This window comes from Taeniopygia guttata, chromosome 7 (genome assembly GCF_048771995.1).
Source record: "Taeniopygia guttata chromosome 7, bTaeGut7.mat, whole genome shotgun sequence".
Lineage (NCBI taxonomy): Eukaryota > Metazoa > Chordata > Aves > Passeriformes > Estrildidae > Taeniopygia > Taeniopygia guttata.
The window spans coordinates 36,177,808-36,198,467 of NC_133032.1; the positions used below are offsets into that span (position 1 = coordinate 36,177,808).

The following is a 20,660-nucleotide window of genomic DNA, read 5'->3' on the forward strand; positions in this document are numbered from 1 at the left end:
AGTTGAGGTTTGCTCCAGCCCTGGTGAGGCTGTGGCATCTCTTCTGGGACAGTGGGACAGGCAGTGGAGAGGACATAGAGGGACTGGGGCAGATCCTTCTCTGTCCATCATTTTCTTTATGACAAGGCCTCTTTACTGTTTAATTTTCTCTGTGATTTTTTTCTCCTGGTGTTCCTTTGCCTCTTTCCTTTTCTGAACTAAACAACCCTAATAGAAACTTGTAATAGAAATTATTAAGTGAATGTAAAAATCAGAGTCTGTGTGTTGATTCAGAGGGGCTGTGCTGTGTGACAGTGTCGTCACGCCGTGGCACCCCAGCCCACAGGGAAATGCTGCTCTTAGCCATGGGCTCATCTCTCTGTCTCCCCACAAGAAAGAAATACACGTACTTTGGTTTTATTCCCTTCAGTATCTGGCATAGTTTAAAATAAAAAGTGTGTGTGGAGTATTTAAATTGGATTTAGCCCTAATTTTGATTCAATTTTGTTTGCAGAATGAAGGTTGGCACCAGAGGAATCTAAGTGATGCCCTTGTACCTCTAAGCACCTCTGTGCTTTATACAGTGATTTTTCAGGCCTGTTTTATTAAGGTAAGCACAGATATGTTGAACTTCAAGCCAGCATAACCAATGAGGGATTGTTTGATGTGCTGGGGTACTCAGCGCTGCCGTCGTTAGCAACTTCTTTTCCCACGGGCTGACAGATTTGTGTCCAGCTCCAGCTCGTGGCTTTCGTCCTGCTGCCATAAACAAAAGGTGTGCATTTCTTCAGGCGTGGAGCTCACCCAGACTCCTTCCCTCGTTTGATGCTATCGTGCTCTGGATAAGAAATAAGAATAGAATTGTAATGTGCACCTTGAGGCTGGAGAAAAGGAGCGCAAGGAGGCAACCCACAGCTGATTCCTAATAGGGGAGGGTGGGAAGGAAGTGTCAAATGCTGCTCAGAATAGATGAATATTATAAAGGGGTATGGAAAAATCAGAAATAAGAGTGATTCAGATTTTTTTTTTTTCCTTTCTTTTCTGTCCAGGAAATTCTTTGCCGGGTTTCTCAATAAGAGTGGGGATGGAGGGTGAGCAGAAGAAAACTGGCGGGAGAGACGTCGCTGCTGGATTGAGCAGAGCTGAGCCTGCAGTGCCAGAGAGCCTGTTCTCTTTAAAAAAGAAAAGGCAGGGGTGGAGGGAGGTTCAGGCTTTTCTCTAGCAAAGTTTTCTTCCTAACAGTCAAAAATAATAGAAAGTAGACATAGAAGAGATCTGTTAATTGATCTTGTCCATATCTTGCCCAACACAGGGTTATTCCCTGCAGCATATTTACTAGTGCTGAGTTCAGCTTTGTTTTTAAAACCTCCAGTGACAATCTCCCGAGGGAAGTGGTGAAAGCCTGACTCTACAGCCTACTGCATCTCCTTGTCGATCTGCTTTGCAGAGGGAGACTCTCACAAACCAGGAAATATTTTCTGACGTTCAGCCTACACCCCTCTTTTTTTTTTTTTTTTTTTCATTTCTGTCTTATTAATTCTATTTATACTCCTCTGTATCATGCAAAATAATGTCCTTCCAGGAGCACATCACATGTTCTGACACCGAAAGGTTATGTTCTTGAGAAGGAAGAGCTTTGCCTCATGTTGATTCATTCTCAGCCAAAGTAAATGTATAATTTAACTCCCTGATCTATTGCTGGCTCATAGGTGGTTGTTAAACAACAGCAGGTAATTTTAGGTAAGCCTCTAAACTCAAGATATTCTACATAAGGAGCTAATAAATCAATAGGATGAATCCTTAGCACTTTTTAAAATTTAATTTCAAATATCTATATTTTTTTCTTCTGTCATTTCATCAGTAGAAATCTTTCTGCAAAGCATGTCCTTTCTCATTGCCTTTCCCCTGCTCCTAATCTTAGCACAAGATCATGATTTGGTCAAGGTCCTATTTAAATAGTTTTGGGGTTGCCAACGTGGTGTGTTCTGATATTCAGATCTCATAATCCAATTTTGAAATTAAAGAGCTCGGGGCAAAAACACTCACACAACTGAAATGCATGTTTTTGAGCACTGTGCCAGTGTTTTTGTAAGAATAATATACCAAACCTCCTCTTTCTCTTCCCAATTACTATAAAAAATGTCACGCACAAAATCTCCCTTTTTAACTGGTGCCCCGTGCGAGCACAAGAGACAGCGGAAATGTAAGCTGGGCTGTGATTTCAGGGAAGGTATCCGAATTCCAGCTGAATGCAGAAAATATGCAGAAGAGCGACTGATTTATAGTGCCTCATTTGCTGTCTTAGCAGAACGATGTTCTCTGTATTCCCAACAATAAAAGCAACAGCAAGGAAAAAATAAGTCAGCGTGTTTCCCCCTCATACCAAGGCTTTTTCTCCACTCTGCCCAAGTCATTATTTCAAATTTCTCAGTATTAAATCTAAAGGTTCATCAACTCACATCTTTACAGCTCTGTCTTTCTGTATACAGGACCCTGTCTGCCTGTTTCCTCTATTGCACTATTTTGTTTGTACTACTGTAATCATTTTGCTGGCCCAGATCTGTGTGGGTGTGCTGGCAGCTTTACAACAAAGTTACATGGGAACTGAGTTAAGGTTGAATATTTATTAGAAGAAGCCATCTGGCGTCAGGCTGTCTGTACAGGGGGGCTTATTTCTTTAGTAGTCTCTCCTTTTTCTTTCTAGCTCTTCCTCCCTCTCTCTCCGTTTCTCATTTACGTGCCGCATATATGTGAAAAGTGGAACACACATCTTGACATATTGATTTGATTCTTGATATTTATAGCAATTAACCCCGCTCATGTGATTATCCCTGTCGCCTCACCCCATACCTCTCTCTCTCTCCCCCTCTCTGTTCCCGTGGTGGGGGATGCTCAGGGTCTGTTCCCATGGTGGCAGCCCCCCGGATGCTGCAGGACTCCCTTTCCCTCTCCTGCTGCTTCCCACAGCTCCAGTTTTGCTTAAACATCTCTCTCCTGCTCCGTCCACACTTTCCCTCCTCCAGCTCGTGAGCTCATAAAAGAGTGCTGCGCTCCAAAAAACTCCCGGCTCACCATGTTAAACAAACTAGCCAGCAGAAGGGTGTCCGTGCTATTTCACCATTTGTATGACATCGCCAGGCTTCAAAGTGCAGCGCTAAATTGCCAAAAGATGTTTACTTTACTTGCTTAAGAGCTCCTCGTAATTCAATTGTTCTCTCTCCCGCAGTAGAAGCACACATGTATCCTGAGCCGTGCTCTTGTGAGCTCCCACTACTTATTTACCCACGGGCTTTCCTCCGTTGTTTTTTACACTGTGCTTGACTTTTCCTAGTTTTTCTTTTTCTTTTTTTTTTTTTTTTCAGGGGCTTCTGTCTCAAGGTAATTTTTTTTTTTTCTGGGGTGCTCAACTGCAAGGACCTTGAAACATGCAGCTGTCTGGCTGCCTTTTTTTTCCCCTCACTGACAGACAATTAGAGTTTTTTCCAAAATAATAAAATAATACATTTTTTCCTTTTATTTTTTTTTTCATGCACAAAGCTGGACATCCAAAATTGTTGGTCACCTTGGAAAACCTTGACCTATTTTTCCTAGCAGGCCAGGGAAGCTGATGCAGTCAAGCTGGCAGCCCTTTCCCACCATTCCTGAATTTTGCAAGTTAATATTCCGGCCTCACAGCCTTGCATAACCTCCTTGCTCGTCGGTGTGGTGGTTTTGGTGGTGATGCCAGGTGGGAGAAGAGGAGCACTGGGCAGCAGAGATTCTTTCCTCTGACAGAAACAGTGAGTCACTACTGTCTTGTGATTATTCCCTGGCCTATCTTTGCCAAAAGATGCCTGCAGGGATGAAAGGAAAGTCCTTTCCCCATGACCTGTGCCGGGGGTTAGCAGCCTCCCAAGCTCTGGCAAAGCACAACACGTGGGCTGGTTTTGAGCAGGGCAAAGCAAGGAATGAGGGCTGGGAGCCATGGATGTAAAACTGGGAGATGTGGTGGTTCCCAGCTTCAGCCTCCCACTGCCTTTCTGCTGGTTGGGTGATTGGCAGTTGTCTCCTCCCCCTGGGCTTGTCATGCCTTTCTGTATGTTTAATCTGGGAAAGAAAAAAATAAGGATTTTTCCACAATAGGATGGATGAGCAACAGCCCTGCTTGTGGGAAAGGGATGCGGAGTGGAGCAAGGAGGAGAAGGTTGAGAGGGATGGGTGAGGAAGGAAGCTGGAGAGAGGAGTTGCTGAGCTCACCTTTCTTCCCCTTTTCTGAGTTTAAGTGAAGGAAGCTGCTCATCTTCACTAGCCTGTGGTTATTCTTTGTCTGTAACATGAAAGGGGGCCAAGACAAGTACTCTGGTGAGCACCAGTGGTCTTAGCTCCTAATTCTCCATCAAAACAGGAGAGAGTGAATCTTGTGGGCTTTGTTTTCCATGCCTTATGCAAAATGACATGAGTCAACCCTGGATGTGAAGCCCACCAAAGTTCCACTGCCCAGCAGACTGGGAGGGCTCTGTATAAATCAGTGGCCAACAGACACTGACATTGTTACTGATGTTAATTCATTTGTCCTTTGGCAAATGAAGTCATCTTAAGTCACCCTGTATAATGATGAGGATCTTCTACAAGTATTGCAAAGCAAAGGCTGCCGCTGGTAGTAGAATTCTGTGAGATGCTTAGAAGAAAAGTTGTGTAAAGGTGTTTCCTTTGTCAGGCCCACAAGTTTGGCAGTGATGCTTTCTCACGGATATAAACCCTATTTTATGTACCAAAGAAGAGGCAGAACTGCTTGTTACTGGTGTAAACAAAATATATAAAAAGAGAAGGTTGAGTTCAAGTTTGCTTTAAAACTTGTTGCACTTATCAACTTCCCATGCTCTCTGGACAGGCAGCCTGAGTATTAATCTCTGGTGAAATATGTCAGTGCTTTCCCTGGGCTGGTGTTACACAGACCAGACCAGATAATGCCTGAGCAAGGACAGTGATGGGGCAGCAGCTTCTGACAGGGATGAGAAAGCTGTCCTGAGACAGGATGAGTGTTCAGGATCGAGCAGGACACTGAGGGGGAACCTCAGTGCCAGATTGAGTACTTTAAGCAGTGAGTACTGTCACCAATTAAAATAACCATAAAAAGCCAGACATTCCTGACTGGAATAACTCATAACAGATCCTCAGCACTGCGTTACCTTTCAGCAGAGCTCTGTGAGGGAGCCCTGGCTTCTGCAATGTGTAGATCTGATCAGGAAAAGAGGCAGAGAAAAGCTTTTTTCCCATCCCAGACCACACCATCTCATTAATGTTACTCTGCAATGGCCCTTCTCAGGCTCTTTCCTCATTTCTGAAACCAGCACAGCTTTTAGCAATCCCTTTTTTAGTGTTCCTCTCCATTCTAGGACAGACACTCCCAGAGAATAACCCTTCTGGCTGATCTGGGGGTAACTCACAAAGCTGGTGACTGGCAGCATCACCTGCCAGCTCTCCTGTGCTATAAAAACACCAAATTTGGCCCATTGTGCTCCAGGCAGGGACTGAGAACTCCCCCAGAACAGAGGCAAGGGGAGATAGAAATGAAGACCAAGAAAGCAGGACCACTGAACCCCCTTAGCCCTTTGTTTAAAAAGATTACACCCAGAAATCCCCAGAGAAGTTAATCTAATGTGTAAACTCAATGTAAGGGAGTGTGTGTCTTAATGCGTGCCTTTAAATTGGCAAGTAGCTTGACTTCCACTACCAGAAGTGAGTAAATACTTTAATTTTGTCTGTTCCTGCCTTTCCAGATAGTCATTAAAAAGTTTTTGTTGAGATTTTTTTCTGTTTGATCAAATTTTCCTGTAGCTAAACCTATTCCTTTTGTTTTGAAAAACGAGTCTAAAGGTGCTGGCATGCATTTGAATGAAAAATACAAATTTAATAATAATAACAGCAGAGTACAGACTTCAAAACATGAATCCAAGAACTGTGATTTGTCTTGGAAGAACTGAGGGTCTGAACTGTAGTAGGACCACGTGGCCCCTGTGGTGGAGCAAACCTTCCCAGCCCCACGGTTAATCAGGGAGAGAGCCAAGTGTCACAGTTAAATAACAATTGTGTAAAATCCTCCTTGCTTTAGTGCCCTGTAAAAAAAAAAAAAGATGAGATTGTGGCAAGAACGTGTCTATTTTGAATTTTTGTGTATGAAATGTTTTGATACCAAACCCAGTCTATGCAGTATCCATATTCTGTTCTAATGACTGTTTTTTATGGCAGTGAAACTTCCTTGGGATCCTGAAACTTATTTTTTCAGATGTCAGTGTGACCAAACAGGCCAGCTACAGATAAGACCCTTTTATTAACGGGATTTTTGCTGCATCCCCCATCCCTCAGAGCACCCTGGCTGCTCCCATGGGGCTGCACCAGCCCCAGATCCTCCACTTATGAAACAGAATATGGTTTAAAACCCAAACTCTTCTCTCTACTGCTCGTTTAGTCCAAAAAAATGTGTTTTATTGTTGTTTCTTGACTTTTTCTTTGCAGACACAATTCCTCTGGGCTATTGTTATTTCAACAAAAGAGCGGGAGGATAGGCTCAGAGAGTCACTCTGTGGCTTTCTGGTGAGGAATTAAGAAATACTCTAACAGTTTAATAATGATAATCTCCAAATAGTTCATAACGGCATTAAGGGTAATTAATGACATTTGAACAGTAAGAGTACTTAATCCCTAGGGAAATGTGATAACCACAATTTTATTTACATCTGAAGTTGTTTCAAAGGTAAAGGGAAAAGAGTAATCTGTTTTTAAAATGGTTTCATACTTCTGCTCTTTCAGATTTTTTTTCTTAATTTATTGTGAGCAAATAAAAATAATAGCGTTTTTGCCAATAATAAAAACTGCATTCCATGTTAGATACAGCATTAGGTTAAAAATAAAGAGGAACTCTTATATGTTTCCTGTGGGATTAAGATTTTCTGAAAATTATAAATCACCAGTGATACTGTGGTTTACAAAGAAGGATAACTTCTTCTAAAAGACCCACATATTTACATTTTAAAAACATTTTTCATAGCCTTTAGAGCCATTAAAACAACTCAAATAATTTTGAGGATAAATGCTGTGCGCTTTACCTTTTATGTTTAAGCAGTACTTCTTATTTTCTCTCCACGCGGCTGACCTCCCTAAACCTTTGAAAAACGCTGTTACATCCTTTTGCGTTTTCACAATTTTACAATGAGGGGAAAAATAACTCCTGTGATAGTTTTTGAGATAATACTCGAAGCAGCCCGATTCAGATGTTTAACTTTCGAAAGTCAACAGAAGGAAAAGGCTTTCATTGACCTTGGGTTTTGAGAATAAATAGGATAACACCTGATTCAAGACAGGAAGCTTTAGCTGGGGGAAATATGCAGCGCAAAGCAGAGGGTGTCAATCCAGTTTAGCATTTGAATGCAGCCTCTGCTCTTTTGGTTATGCTCTTGAGCCTGTTTCTACTTTTGGCTCTTGCATTCCACAGAACTTCTGTAAAATCAGCAGGGACAGTGCTAATAAATTTATAATGTTGTTTTGTATTTCTGAACATAGTACCTCAGTAATTAGGTGAAATATTTATGATGAATATAAAACAATGCAAATTCATTTGTTTGCCTGAAAGCCAGCTTGTTATTTATTTAGATTTATCTTTGAATGATTCTTAAATTGAATCACAGTATGAATGAGGGTGATATTTAAAGCAGAGAAAATTTGCTATGGTGTATTGAGGCACTGCACTGTATTAGTTAGTGTTAATGCTATGCAGAAGATGATTTAAAAAAAACCACAGAAAAAAACCCAAAAAACACAAAAACCAACACTTTGATCTGAGAATAGTTCCTTTTTTGTCTGATTTTTGATAGGAATTCCACAAGCTGAATTAATTCCACACTGCTGAAATCCTTAATAGATCTTATGTTTAATTATAGCAAGCTGTACATATCCTGAGTCACAGGACAGGTAGGAGTAGGTTCAGCATAATGTGATCAAATTTTTACCTCAGTTGGCTGTTTTCCTTCATAGGCTACTACTTCCAGTAGTTTTTGTCATTTACTATTTTCAGTCCTCTAACTAATTCTAATCCAATGAATGTAGTGACCTATGAAAGGAAATGTCTGTGTAAAGTGTCCCTGTGTTGATGATTATGAACTAAATTGTTTACTTCGTTTGGATTTTTTTTCCCCTTCCCTAAGTGAAAAATACCTTCCAAAAATAACTTCCTTTGCAAACATAATACTGTTATTCTCATCAGATTCTTGCTTGACAGTCATCATGTTCATATCATGACTAAAGAAGGTTATCTTTAGGTAAAAAAAAAGGAAAATATATGTCCTCAGTTTGAAAAGGATGTTTTATTTTCTAGCCCTTATGTGAGAAAGTGTGCATCCACTCATAGGAGCAGCTATAGATTTTTATGATATTTTATCTAATTTCAGGTGTATTGTTAAGGTGCTGAAAAATTATAGAGGTTCACAGCTGGGAAAACTTCACTAATAAGCACTTTAGCAGTGTGTGATATGAACATATCTTCTGCTTGATCTTGTTTTTGGCAAAAAACCTCAGAGTATTCAAAGGTGACCAACTCTTACATGAATTGACCAACCACACTCTCCATAAGGTTCTGTCTCACTGTCAAATCTACAGCCAATACCTGGGTGTTTGGGGAGCATATGGCCATTACTTGGGAGCTTTATTTCTCAGTTTTATCATCATTTTATGTTTATTTTATGAGCATATAAATAGATTTTAAAATAACTTTGCCTCATTCCACAATGACATCTAGGCTGTGGTGATCAGACCGAGAGCAGGGCTCCTGGACAAAAGCAGGGAATGAAGTTTCTACCTTGTGGTGTCTTATGTTGGCACCAAATGTGCTGCCACCAGAGCACATGGGCTGTGATTCACGAGCAGGTGGGGACAGGAATGAGCTCTGTGTGTCAGAGATCATCTGTGACACGTTCAGCCCCAGGTGGAGGTAGGCACCTGCAGGGATTTGCAGGTTGGCACTTCTATTTTTCTGTTGGCTTCCCAATATTTTAAGAGGGAGATAAAAGAGGGCTAGAGAACATGTAGGGCCTCTCCATTAGGAAATGGGAAATCTGGAGAAGGCTGAGCTGCTCCAGGACTTTTTTTTCACTGTGATGTGCTCCAGTCGCACCACCCAAAGCGCAGAAGGCAAAGGCAGGGGCTGGGAGGACAGAGAACCACATGCTGTATAAAATCAGGTGTGAGATCATCTAAAAAACAGGAAGCTGCACAAGTTATGGAACCTGAGGAGACACATTTATGTGTGTCCTGAGGGATGGAGTTGTTGGGCCTCTGTCCATCATGTTTGTGGCAGTCCTGCAAAGATCCCGCTGACTGCAAAGGTGAAACAGAACCTCAATTTTTAAAAAGGGGGAAAACGGAAGGTGCTCAGCGAGATGATGGAGGGGATCCTCCTGGAAAACATGCAGAAAATGAGGTGATTTGTGACAGCCAACATGGATTCACTACAGATAAATACTGCCTGATGGGATAGGGTTAGAGTGTTGTGGATAAGGAAAGATTGACTGACCTCGTTTGCTTAGAATCGTGGAGAGGATTTGATGCTGTCCTGCAGGACATCCCTGTCTCTAAACTGGAGAGATTTAAAGGACTACATTTTCAATAAATCACCCATGCCTGCTGCTCACTTTCTGGGCTCTTAAAAATTATCTGAAACATGCTGAAAACATAGAGGAGTGCTCAGTAAATTTAGTTGGCTTGAAATGTGCTACTGCGTGTTACTATGAGAATGCTGCTCGGAGTCTCTTGCTGCCACACGCGTCTTTTGGAAAACAATTTCCTTTTTGGAAATGCAAATCAGGCACTATGGTTTGATGCCATAGTAGTACTGGGAAGTCTGAGTCTGATACAGAAATATTAGTCACAGAAGAGGCAATTGAGTGGTGTGCTATAAAATTTATTACCGAAGAAATTTCATTTGTGATTCCGCCCTAGAAAATTAAAACCCACACATTATGGGCAGTCCTTGTCCCTTTTCCTGTTCCTATGCTAAAAGGTCTTGCTAAAATATCCTTCTTTACAGGCATTCCCAGGAAAAAGATGAACTTGTCAGCTTGAGTAAGTACAGCAATGCTCCTCCTCTTCAAACCTCAGTGGCATGAAATTTTCAGCATTTTTTTTTCATTTTTAAGATATAAAAAATTATTTCTCTTGGTGGATTGCCCATATGGAGAGATTTAAAGAAATATATGAGGCATATTCATAGCAAAGAACAAGCAAACATTCCCACTCTCTCAATTACTTTTGATTAAAAAAAAGGTATTTTTGAGCAAATCTCATAATTTTAGGGCTGTCTCAAGGCTTCAGAGCCCTGAGTAGCAATGGCACAGAGGTGGGGGGGTGTGCTGTGGGATGGTATGGGAGGTGAAGTCCTGTGGTCATTTTCTATCCAGCTCTAGCAAGGAGGCTAAAAAAGCCCTCTTTGAAGGAATATTTTGGTTAATGTTATATTTCCTGATATTCCCGGATCACATGTGCTGTAGAGTCACAAGATTGTTCAAAAATCTAAAAATAGAGCTCAAAATACTCAAAATAGGGCCTTGGTGGTATAAATAACACTTTAAATCAGGGTGCAGAAATAGCTCGTGCACAGCTCCCTGTCTCTGTGGTGGGGCAGTTTTGCAGTTTTGGCAGAGGGGTTTCAGCCCACGCTGTCACTCCTGGAGCTCTGCTGCTCCTCTGGGCTCCCCATCCCACTCCAGACCCCAAGATCACCAGGACACCCATGGGTGTGGTTGGACTTCACAAAGTTGTAGCATGGTTTGGGTTGGAATGGACCCTAAATTTTGTCATTGTGACCCCCTACAACGTTCCCCATGGGCAGGGACACCTTCCACTATCCCAGGTTGCTCCAAGCCCTGTCCAACCTGGCCTTGGACACTTCCTGGAATGGAGCAGCCACAGCTTCTTGGGCACCCTGTGCCAGGGTTTCACCATCCTCACAATATATTTTTTTTCCCAATATATGGTCTAAACCCATTCTCCTTCAGTTTGGAGCCATTCCTCCCTTGTCCTGTTGCTCCAGGCTCCTGCAAATAGTTTCTCTCCATCTTTTCTGTAGGTTCCCTCCTGGTTCTGAAAGGCTGGAATTGGGTCACACTGAGGATTCTCTTCTCCAGGGTGAACATTCCCAATACTCTCAAGTCTCCTGTGGTGAGAGGAGATCTCCTCTAGACTCACTCCAGCAGCTCCAGCATGTCCTTCCTGTGCTGGGAACATCAGAGATGAAGGCAGCTGGACTCACCAGGGTGGAGTAGAGGGGCAGGATGACCTCCCTAAATGTTTGGTCAATATAAATAGTAATATTTTATTGAGCAGATACACTAAATTTTTGGCCTTGTTTTGCTGGTGCCATTTTTTTAGAAAAGTATAGTTGGAAGTGGCCCATGAGAAGTTAAAAGTGCATTTATTCTGAGAAAAAAAAGCCAAAAAAGGAAAATTAACAATATTTTTTTATAATAACAACTTAAAATGTCAGATGAGCTTTGCTATTAGGCCCTTGGTATGATTTTAGTAAGGGGACTACTCGTTCTCCCTCCACCCCCATAAGAAACCCACCCCAAACCCACATTTATGTTGTTAATAGCATAACTGCCTCAGTCCTAAGATGTGATTCTCTGCTGTGGTTGACAGCACTGGGGAAATAGCTGGCTAAGTGATTCTTGGATTTTAAACCACAAAATGCTGATCATGAGTCCAACATTCACTTTTCAACTTTGGGAGGAATGGGATTTTGACCTCAGAAAAGGCACAATGCCTGTACTCATTAACATCTCGTGGATATCTTTTCCTTTAAAGGAAGGTCTATAGGAATAGGCCATAAGAAATAAAGAAAATAAAAGTCACAGACTAGCCCATAGTGAAATCATGGTAATAATGAAGAATGACATAGAAGTAAAAATGAGAATTCAGAAGCCAAATTTGACCCATAAATTGAGATGCAGAGATTTTCACTTCTCTTATTGGCTTTCCAAAAGCCACTTGTGCTAACAGAGTTTTGTGTCCCTAGATTTAAGTGGAGATCAGATACTATGCCAGTAGCAAAAATTTCCTTTAATTACAAGATGAAAATAATTTTTTAGTAGAAATTGAAGTCGTTTAGGTCTCAATCCTGCAAAGAGTTTTATGCTTGTGTTTAATTAGTGTTAATGTCTCTAAGTAGTCCCATGATGAATCCTATTGATGAAAATGGTGCTGCTCAGTTTGGGTACAGCTAAACATAAAAATATGTCTTTGCAGGGTTAAGGCTTGGTTTGCAATTGCACAGATTGATTTTTCATTCGAGGTCTTGAAAGCTTGAATTCTGTGTTACAAATACATTTTGATTTTACTGTTTTATTGCCCTGGTCACTGAGATAAAGGCTGGACGTGGTAACCTGTTGATTCAAGTACTGAGCTACACACAGGCCTTGCTCTTGTCCTTTGGAAAATGTTTTAAATCCTTTTCATTCCCCTGGTCTGATTCCCACCCTCTCTTAGCCTGCCATTCTCACTAACAAAAGTATTTCCACTATCCCTCAGAGCAAAACAAAGCAAGAGCAAATTATTCAGATTAGCCACCTGATTCTGTAGTTTAGATCATGTAATCAAAGAACAAGAGCATCACAGTAATAGAAAATTCATTTTAGATAGCAAATAATTTATCAAATATTGAGAGGAACAGTGCCCTCAGTATTTTGAGAAACACGGATCCTTGCTTATTGGTTGGTTACCATGAAAAGGTCAAATATTCTGAATTTTTGATTGCACACTGCATTTGCTGTAACTCGATACTTCTCCCAAATTAAAAAACAAATGAGGCCAGAAGATGTTTGTCCCATTAGCAATGTGTAAGTGAAAGTCTGCAAATAATTAGATATCTAGGATACAGTAAACTAGTAAACATTTTAAATTATTAAAGATATTAATAAGGAGCACTGAGGAGTTATTTTTCCAACTAAGAACTGATTTTCTGATGAAAGGGAGAAAAATTATTCTGTGTCAGTGAAAAATTTGTACATGATGATACTAAAAAACCTGTGAAATTAATTAAATTTCCAAGTGATAAACTTTTGTCCTGGAAGAATATATATCTATTTGAGAGACACCTGTGCACACCTATTCTCATCATCTTTCTCGACCTTTTGAATTTCTATGACAATTTTTCTTAAAATTCAGACTATTCAGACTTTTCACTAGGAAAACGGGGATTGCATAAACTGGGCTGAGAACTTTGGGTGGGGAAGTGTCTCTGTGGGTATTTCATCATGAGTTATGCCAGACTAAGAGTTTTTCCCTGCTTGGTGTTCTACCTGCCTTTGTTCTGCTATGCATATAAGGAGAGATATTTACTTCCTTACATTAAAAAAAATGCATTATATTCTTGTTTTGCTGCATGATGAGGGCTGAAAAAAAAGCTTTATTTTCTTTATTTTCCTCTCAGCATCTTCTCAGTGCTATTTTACCATCAACCCCTAATGCTGATTATTTTTAACTTACTTCTCTCTCCTTTCCCCTCAGTAGCACCACATCAACCAAATCTATAAGAGTTCTTCAGAAAAAAACCCTGATTTCAAACATGAACATAATTGTTTCACTGAAACCCTCCTGATGGGCCTGCCCCAAATCTCCTCAGTGGAGAGGAAAATTGTTTTCCTTACAAAACTGCAGTCCTGCCACTTTAGGCTGAAGGCTTCCTTGCTCTTTCATGGGATTTTCCTGACCCAATGCAACGTGTGGTGGTGCTGGAGAAGAAATGTGGATGTGCTGCAGAAACCATTGTAGCTGAAAGAAGGAGAAGCAGGTGAAGAAATGGATGGTGTCTTCATACATAGAAAGCAAAACATAACTGGAATTAAATGCACATCTGCCAATGATGCTCGAGGTAATGTAAAATGATAAATATTGACAAGAGAGACCATGTCCTGCCTTGTCTGGCAGGTGAGGTCACGGGGACAAGAGTTGTATCATCTGCTTTGGTTAAGACATTTCAATGAACCTAGCGAAAAGGTGAAACTTACTTCAGTGCTGAAGACAACTTTTCTTATCATCTCTGGTTACTGGTAGGTTGGAAAGGAAATTTCTTTTTAGGTAACTTCATCTGAAGTGTGACCTCATCTGTTATACTTCTTAAAATTTCCTTTGTAGTTAGAATAATGTAATATGTTGTAAGCATGACACATGTTGGATCTGCCCTTCACCCTCTATTGGCTCATTTTAAAATATTAAGTTGGAGATATCTGCTTTTCTTCTAAGTCTCAAACCAAGGTTTTAAACCAAAATCAAGGTTTCAAACCAAACTTTTAGATTTGGTTCTTGAATTTAAGGTATTAACCGGTGTTCTGTGGGCAGTATAGAAAAAGTTGCCTGAAAATTGTTTGCCTTAGTTTCCAGTTTTCCATGGTTTCTAGAACCATGAAAAAAAAAAAAGAATATAATTTTCTTTTAGTGTTTAATTCCTCCAGGTGGTGAAAATAACTATCCTTTTCATCTAATTTAATAGGGCATTGAAAAGAAAAATTTCTTGAGTCTTGATGGATTTTAAGATCCTTCCTTGTTCAAATAACCAGCGTGTCTCTGGAGAGAATTTCTGTGAAGGCCTGTGAAAAGGCTTTATCTCTCTTGACCACTGCTCTCCTATCACATCCTACACATCCTGTCCTACTTTCTCTGGCCACAAGGTTCTTGAAATGTCTTTTTAAAATAATTGCCTGACCAGTCTTCATTTGCTTGTATTTTGTGCAAGAAGACTCTCCACCAAGGGTTGAATTGGGTGCTCTGCAAGATAAGGTGGAGGATTTGAAGATCCCCATGTGAGAAAATTTCCCTGTGAGCAGAGTGAAAATCAGGAATAATTCTGCAGGAAGTTCGGGCTGATCTAAGAGAAAATTTGGGGAGATTAGAAGTGACCACCTCTGGGCTGCAGAGAGAGGAACAGAAGGGCAATGAGATCCCTTGAGCAGGAGGGATAAAACGTGAAATAACAGGGCCAGAACCATGATATCTCCCAAGAGTTTGTGTTTAGCCATATCTAAGGCTATGTCTTTTCTAGCATGTTGTGTGTCTCTTCCTCCCCTCACCTGGTGTTTAGCTTTTCCCTGTGAAGGTGAATGTGCTGCTCCAGCCTGTCACAAAGTGTGACATCAAACCAGTGGCTGCTCCTCACCCTGTGACTCCCAGCTCCTCCTGGCTCAGTGATTCCTTCTTATCTCGGTGTCTTCAGCTGTTGTCCAGCCACTGCTGGATCAGACCCATGGAAATGCTATCATGGCTCATCTCCTCCAGTTTAGCACCAGATTATCAGTCTGGGTTTTGGAGTGAAAGGTCTTTGATCCCCACGGAGGAGCAGCGCATGTGACACATGCATGGACAGCTGGAAGGCAGAGGGACCAGGAGAGGTTTCACCAGAAAGGAGCTGAGAAGTGGAGGAGGGAGTTGTTGCACTGCTGGTTCTGAGATAAAAAAAAACCTCCAAAAGACCAAAGGAAAAAAAAAACCCAAAAAAACTTCTGCAGTTGATTTATATTTCTATTATAGGCTTATCCTGTTAACTCGTTCTTAGAGAAGAGCTGTTCCCTGAGGTACAATTTATCCTTTTTAGAAACTCTCCTCCCTCAAGAAAGTTGCAACAGTGGAAAGAACAAAAGTTGGGACGGTGTTTGAAGGAGGAATCTAAGAAAAGTGATTGAGCAGCTGGGTTCAAGGCTGCATGCAAAGAAAAACTCTTCTGGGTGCAGGAATTTGGTGTAAATAGCTGAGAAGCACTTGCTTCTCAAAGAGAATGACTTGATGAGAGTTGTAATGGTCATTTTAGTGTTTTCCCCATTTACATCATTTCACCCAAATGATGTTAAGGTGGTGTTTTGAGAACAACAAAAAGAAAATTAGGAATGATTCTAACTAGCCAGGTCGTTCTGGTTTGCTTCTTCTCCAAGGGAAGCACAGAGGATGTAAATGTAGCAGGGGATTGGATGGATGCAAGGGATATGAAAGAGAGAGTGAAGAGCTTGAAGAGTACAGGAGACCCTTGCATCCATGAGGACAGGGCTGCTGAGTCAGGCCCGTGGCTACGTGCACACTCAAGAAATACACGTGTGCTGATAGAAAACAGATTTAAAAGGTAATCGTGAAATTGCTTTAGAGCTCTGGATGTGTTTGGAAGGTTGTGACTGGTTGTCAGTGATGTCATAACCATATTTATTATAGCTCATAAATGGATGGGTCTGACTGTTTTCCTTATTTTAATGTATAAATTGCAGTTTATAATGGCAATAAAACACGCCAGGCTGTGCATTTCAGGGTGATTATTGCATTTCTCAGGTGGTTAAAGTTACTCTAACTGCCTTTTAGCTCAGATTTCAATAGTATTTGCCTAGTGTTCAGGCCATTTTTACTTGTATTTTTATGTACAAACCTCAAATTAAAGTGTTTTATTGCTTTTTAATTAAAATGTTGAAGTGTAAAGAAGGAATGGTCACAGGCAGATAGAGAGGCACAGTAGTTGGTGTTTTGATGTAAGAGGGGAGTGTGTGAGGAGGGAGATGGGGAGAGGAGAGGCTGCAGAGCCTGTCACTGTTTTTGGGTGTTTTACAGGTACCCACTACTGGTTCCAGTAAACGCAAGACTGAATGGAAACATTTGTGAGCCAAAGGCATCCGTGTCTGCCTCGTAAAATCTCAAACTGAGAAATGAGGGATTAAATGGCTGTGAACCTTTAATTAAGTGCTCAGCTCCAACGTGCCCTCCTGCTGGAGGCTGAGACATGTTGATACTCCCCACACAGGAGCTTGTGGGGAGCTCAAGCTCATGGTGTTCCTGATTTTCAAGGCAGAGAAAATTCCTGTGCTCTCCCTCTTTGAGACATCACCTCATGCGTGGCCAACTCACAGGGCAGGCTCCAAAACCAGTGGCAATGGTGGGTTTTTAGTGGAATGCAGTTCTTCTGGGAGAAGTAAATCCCTGGGTATGTGAGTGAATTAATTCACCAGTTTGGGCCAAGTACAGGGTGAAAGATCTATTCTTGAAATCTTTTTGGGTGATGTCATGTCTAAGAGTCTGCAAAGCACCAAAGTCCTTGTGTCATGTGTGTGTGTGGAGTGGTGGCCTCTGTCTCTGTGTGAAGGGAAGGATGGTCCCACCAGGACACTGGGACAGGGCTGCTCCTTGAGATGGGTCCACCACCATTCCATTCCTCCACACCCTTACTGACACCACCTTGCTCCTCCTCCAACACTGAGCCCTGGACCAACCCACCAGGGTAAAACTGGCAGTGCCAGGTTGGTCTCGATGACCTAAGAGGTCTTTTGCAGTCCAAACGATTCTGTGACTCTGTGGGATGACACTATTGGACGTTAAATGAGCACACAGAAGCCTGGTAAGTTCAAAAGAGAAAAAGAGACAATTTTATTTTTGACCTCACAATATATAGAATTCCAAAAGTGACAGTGGACTGGAGGATGAAATTTCCACCTCTCCAACCACACTGGTCAAACCAAGAGTCCATCAATTCTCTACTCCCACAAAGAAGAATGCAAACCAGTCATTATTTACATGAACAGTGTGTGAGAAATCCAGTAGAAATATGTAAACATCAGAAGGTATAGGAAACTTTTAAACTTTCAAAAGAACTATAAAAGAAAACACTTTTAAAAATCAGGGCAACATCAGGCTGCTATCTTGCTGGAGGTGAGGCTCCTTCCTGCCTTGGTCCTGTGAGTTTCTCAGAGAGGGTTGAAGATGTGTGGCACAGCACGATATGGCATCCACAAGCCTCCTACTCCTCTGTAAGGCTCTGAATCTGACAAAAATTATGGTCATCTCTCAGGTTTGTGGTTATGTTTCAATTTTAGGAGTTTCCATCTTGAGGCAGGGCCCTTTGGGTGTGTTGGTTTTTGCAGTCCATGATTGGTGAGGGGTTGGGTATTTGTATAGAGAATTACAGAATCATTTAGGCTGGAAAAGATTTCCAAAACCATTGAACCCAGCCTGTGACTAATCCCCACCTTGTCACCCAGACCAGAGCACGGAGTGCCACATCCAGTTGTTCCTTGGATGCCTTCAGGGGTGGGGAATCCTCCACCATCTCCCTGGAGAGCCCCTTCCAGTGTTTGAATGCTACACACAGTCCAAGGTCTTTAATTGGGATTATCTCTTCTGGTGCAGGAATGAGTGTCAGAGGGCTCTAGTTTGTATCGTATTGGTACAATATTAAATAAATTAAGAAATAAAATAATGATTATTCATGTGGGTAAGGGCATGAGTATTATAAATTTAAATTAGAAATTGAATCTTTCATTAAAGACAAAAAAAACCTCCAATCAAACAGACCAAAACCCAACTGGTCGTGCTGTCTCATTTTACACAAAATATGTACATAAAATAATTTTTTCAAGTCAGGTTTCCTCCCCCCACATTGTTTGCCCATCTTTATTTCTATTTCTCCTGTGCAAAATATCCCTCTTGCATACCTCCCCTTTCTTCCCATGCAAGAATGGAAGAAATGCTTAATGGGAACCAAAGCACATTAGGAATATTAAGGAAAAATTACAGTATATACACTATGAAATGAAATGCATCTTTTGTGAATAAATCCCCCCAGAAATCTTATATTTCCAGGCATCCACTTACATACCTTCATGTAACAACTTATACATTCGTAAAACATTCATTGAAAGCAGCTCTGCAGTTTTATAGAAAACAACATGCCAGGGATGCAAGAATCTTGCCAGTTCTGTGAAAAATGACACCAATTAAAGCTTAAATTGCTTGTTTTCTCATAAGGTACATATTTTCATAACTTTGAAATCAAATAATTGCTGCTTTTATATTAAATACAATAAAACAAAAAGGATGCTAGTTTAGAGGAACTGCTACAAGCATTTTAATATAATTTTCCCACCATTTAAAGTCACAAAATATGGAAAACAAGTCAAGTATGCAAAGTTCCAAGGAGATAGAGAAACTCCTTCAGATTATTACATCATTTGTCTTTTGTGTCAGGAAATGTGTATGTGATTTCATTGTTTGATTAAATGCCAAAAAAAAAGGCATATTGCACTTATCTAACTGATTACAGATTTTATTCATCTGAAAAAGTATTTGTTCGTACTTTGACATCAGAAGGCAATATTTTTTTTTAATGCTCCAAACAAGCATTTTCAAAAAAATTATAATCCTCACTTCCCAGGCTTGCTTTTTATTTTGTATTAACAATGCACTGTACAAAAATTTCCCATACTGGAACACAGTCCCTAGTGGTTTTCAAGCTATAAACTGAGTAAACAGTCCCTTTCTTATTGAGTGTCTGTGTGAGTGCATGTTGTTTCTGGAATACATCATATTCATTTGCAGAAACCCTCTGTATGGATCTTTAACACTTTTTCCCCCTTTTTCTTTTTTCTGAGGTACCTAAAATAATGACTTTTTAAGACAGTAATATAGCCATGTAACTTGTGGGGAAAAGCACACTGTGGCTCACAATCTGAATTAAACGTGTGTCATTGGGGGTAAGTTTCATTTAAAATACCTATTTCTGCTAATTATTCAAAATGCTAAAGCTGTGCTGCTGTACTATCTCTGATTTGTGTTAGCATGTTTCTGGCAATGCTGTGCTAAGTATACAAGAAAATCAACTAAAAATATTTCTGTATTGAGTTCCTTGGTTTTTTTAGTAAGAGCATAGAAAGGTGGCACTTATCGGTGACATTTTTTGGACTCTCACCATATCAGGGTTGACAAACTAAGCTTTACATAATGAAGAAACCTTAAAAAAAACCTCAACAGAAATAATTTGAGGAGAAACACGAAGCTTCATCTAGGGACTTCAAGGTCAGATACCATTGGCCTGGCCTCCATTAACCCCCACAGGAAATCTTCCAGAATCCTTATTTTATCTTGAGTGGGTGTTCCCAAACTATCAGTCTTTTTCTTTTTTTTCTGTTTTTTTCTCCACCAAAATAGAGACACAGTTTCCTTTAAAAGACATGAATTTCATCTGGTAGAACATTTTAACAATGTTTACATGCCACAGAGAAATTTGCAGGGAGAATGGTGATATTTTAAATTGCTCTATTAACAAAACTCTGCCTAAATTTGGAAGAGGGAAAAAGATTTGAGAACTTAGTAAGCGATTAATAGTAAGATATTAAAAGACAGCTAAGCGTTCTCAGTCACTGGGGAAAATAAACTGGGATGGTATAATGAGATCCCTACAGTCTTGTGATCAATTCAAAGTAGCAGGAATGTAATACCAATGGGTTAACTAATTATTTGTATATATTTAAAAAGTCTCTCAGTAGTCTGAATCATGTCCAATGCGAATACTGAGGATTTCATGATCTATTATTAACCCATTAGTATTGTGCTTTCCGTGTTCTTTGGCAACAAAAAGCTTCAACGGGAATAAACTGTCTAAAATACGTGTCTTTTTAATAAAGTGGGTAATTTTTTTTTTGGTGGGGAGGGAGAGTGTATCTTATTTATAGTGTCATTTTAAACTCAAGTTACATCGTCTTAGATTTAAGAGACAGGCCAGCAATGCAGGCAAGGGTGTCTCCTGCAAGGAGACAGAGATTAATGCCATGTGTACTGATGATTCTCCACCACAATTTAGGATTCTGGTGGCGCCATGACGCCCGTTTTTTATGGTGGTTTGCCAAGAGAAAATTACT

General features: G+C 40.6%; 1 long non-coding RNA gene across 3 annotated transcripts; it reads left to right on the plus strand.

The window, feature by feature from the left end:
• Window positions 1-297: 297 nt before the first annotated feature.
• On the plus strand, window positions 298-17,863 carry LOC140684504 (uncharacterized). Of its 3 annotated transcripts, XR_012056855.1 has the most exons (5): window positions 298-589; window positions 3,574-3,758; window positions 10,037-10,071; window positions 13,516-16,111; window positions 16,585-17,863. It is a non-coding gene; the product is annotated as an uncharacterized lncRNA (long non-coding RNA). The 3 variants fall into 3 exon arrangements; XR_012056854.1 differs by lacking the exon at window positions 298-589 and having other exon boundaries at window positions 1,555-3,758; window positions 13,513-16,111; XR_012056853.1 differs by lacking the exon at window positions 298-589 and having other exon boundaries at window positions 1,555-3,758.
• Window positions 17,864-20,660: the final 2,797 nt, after the last annotated feature.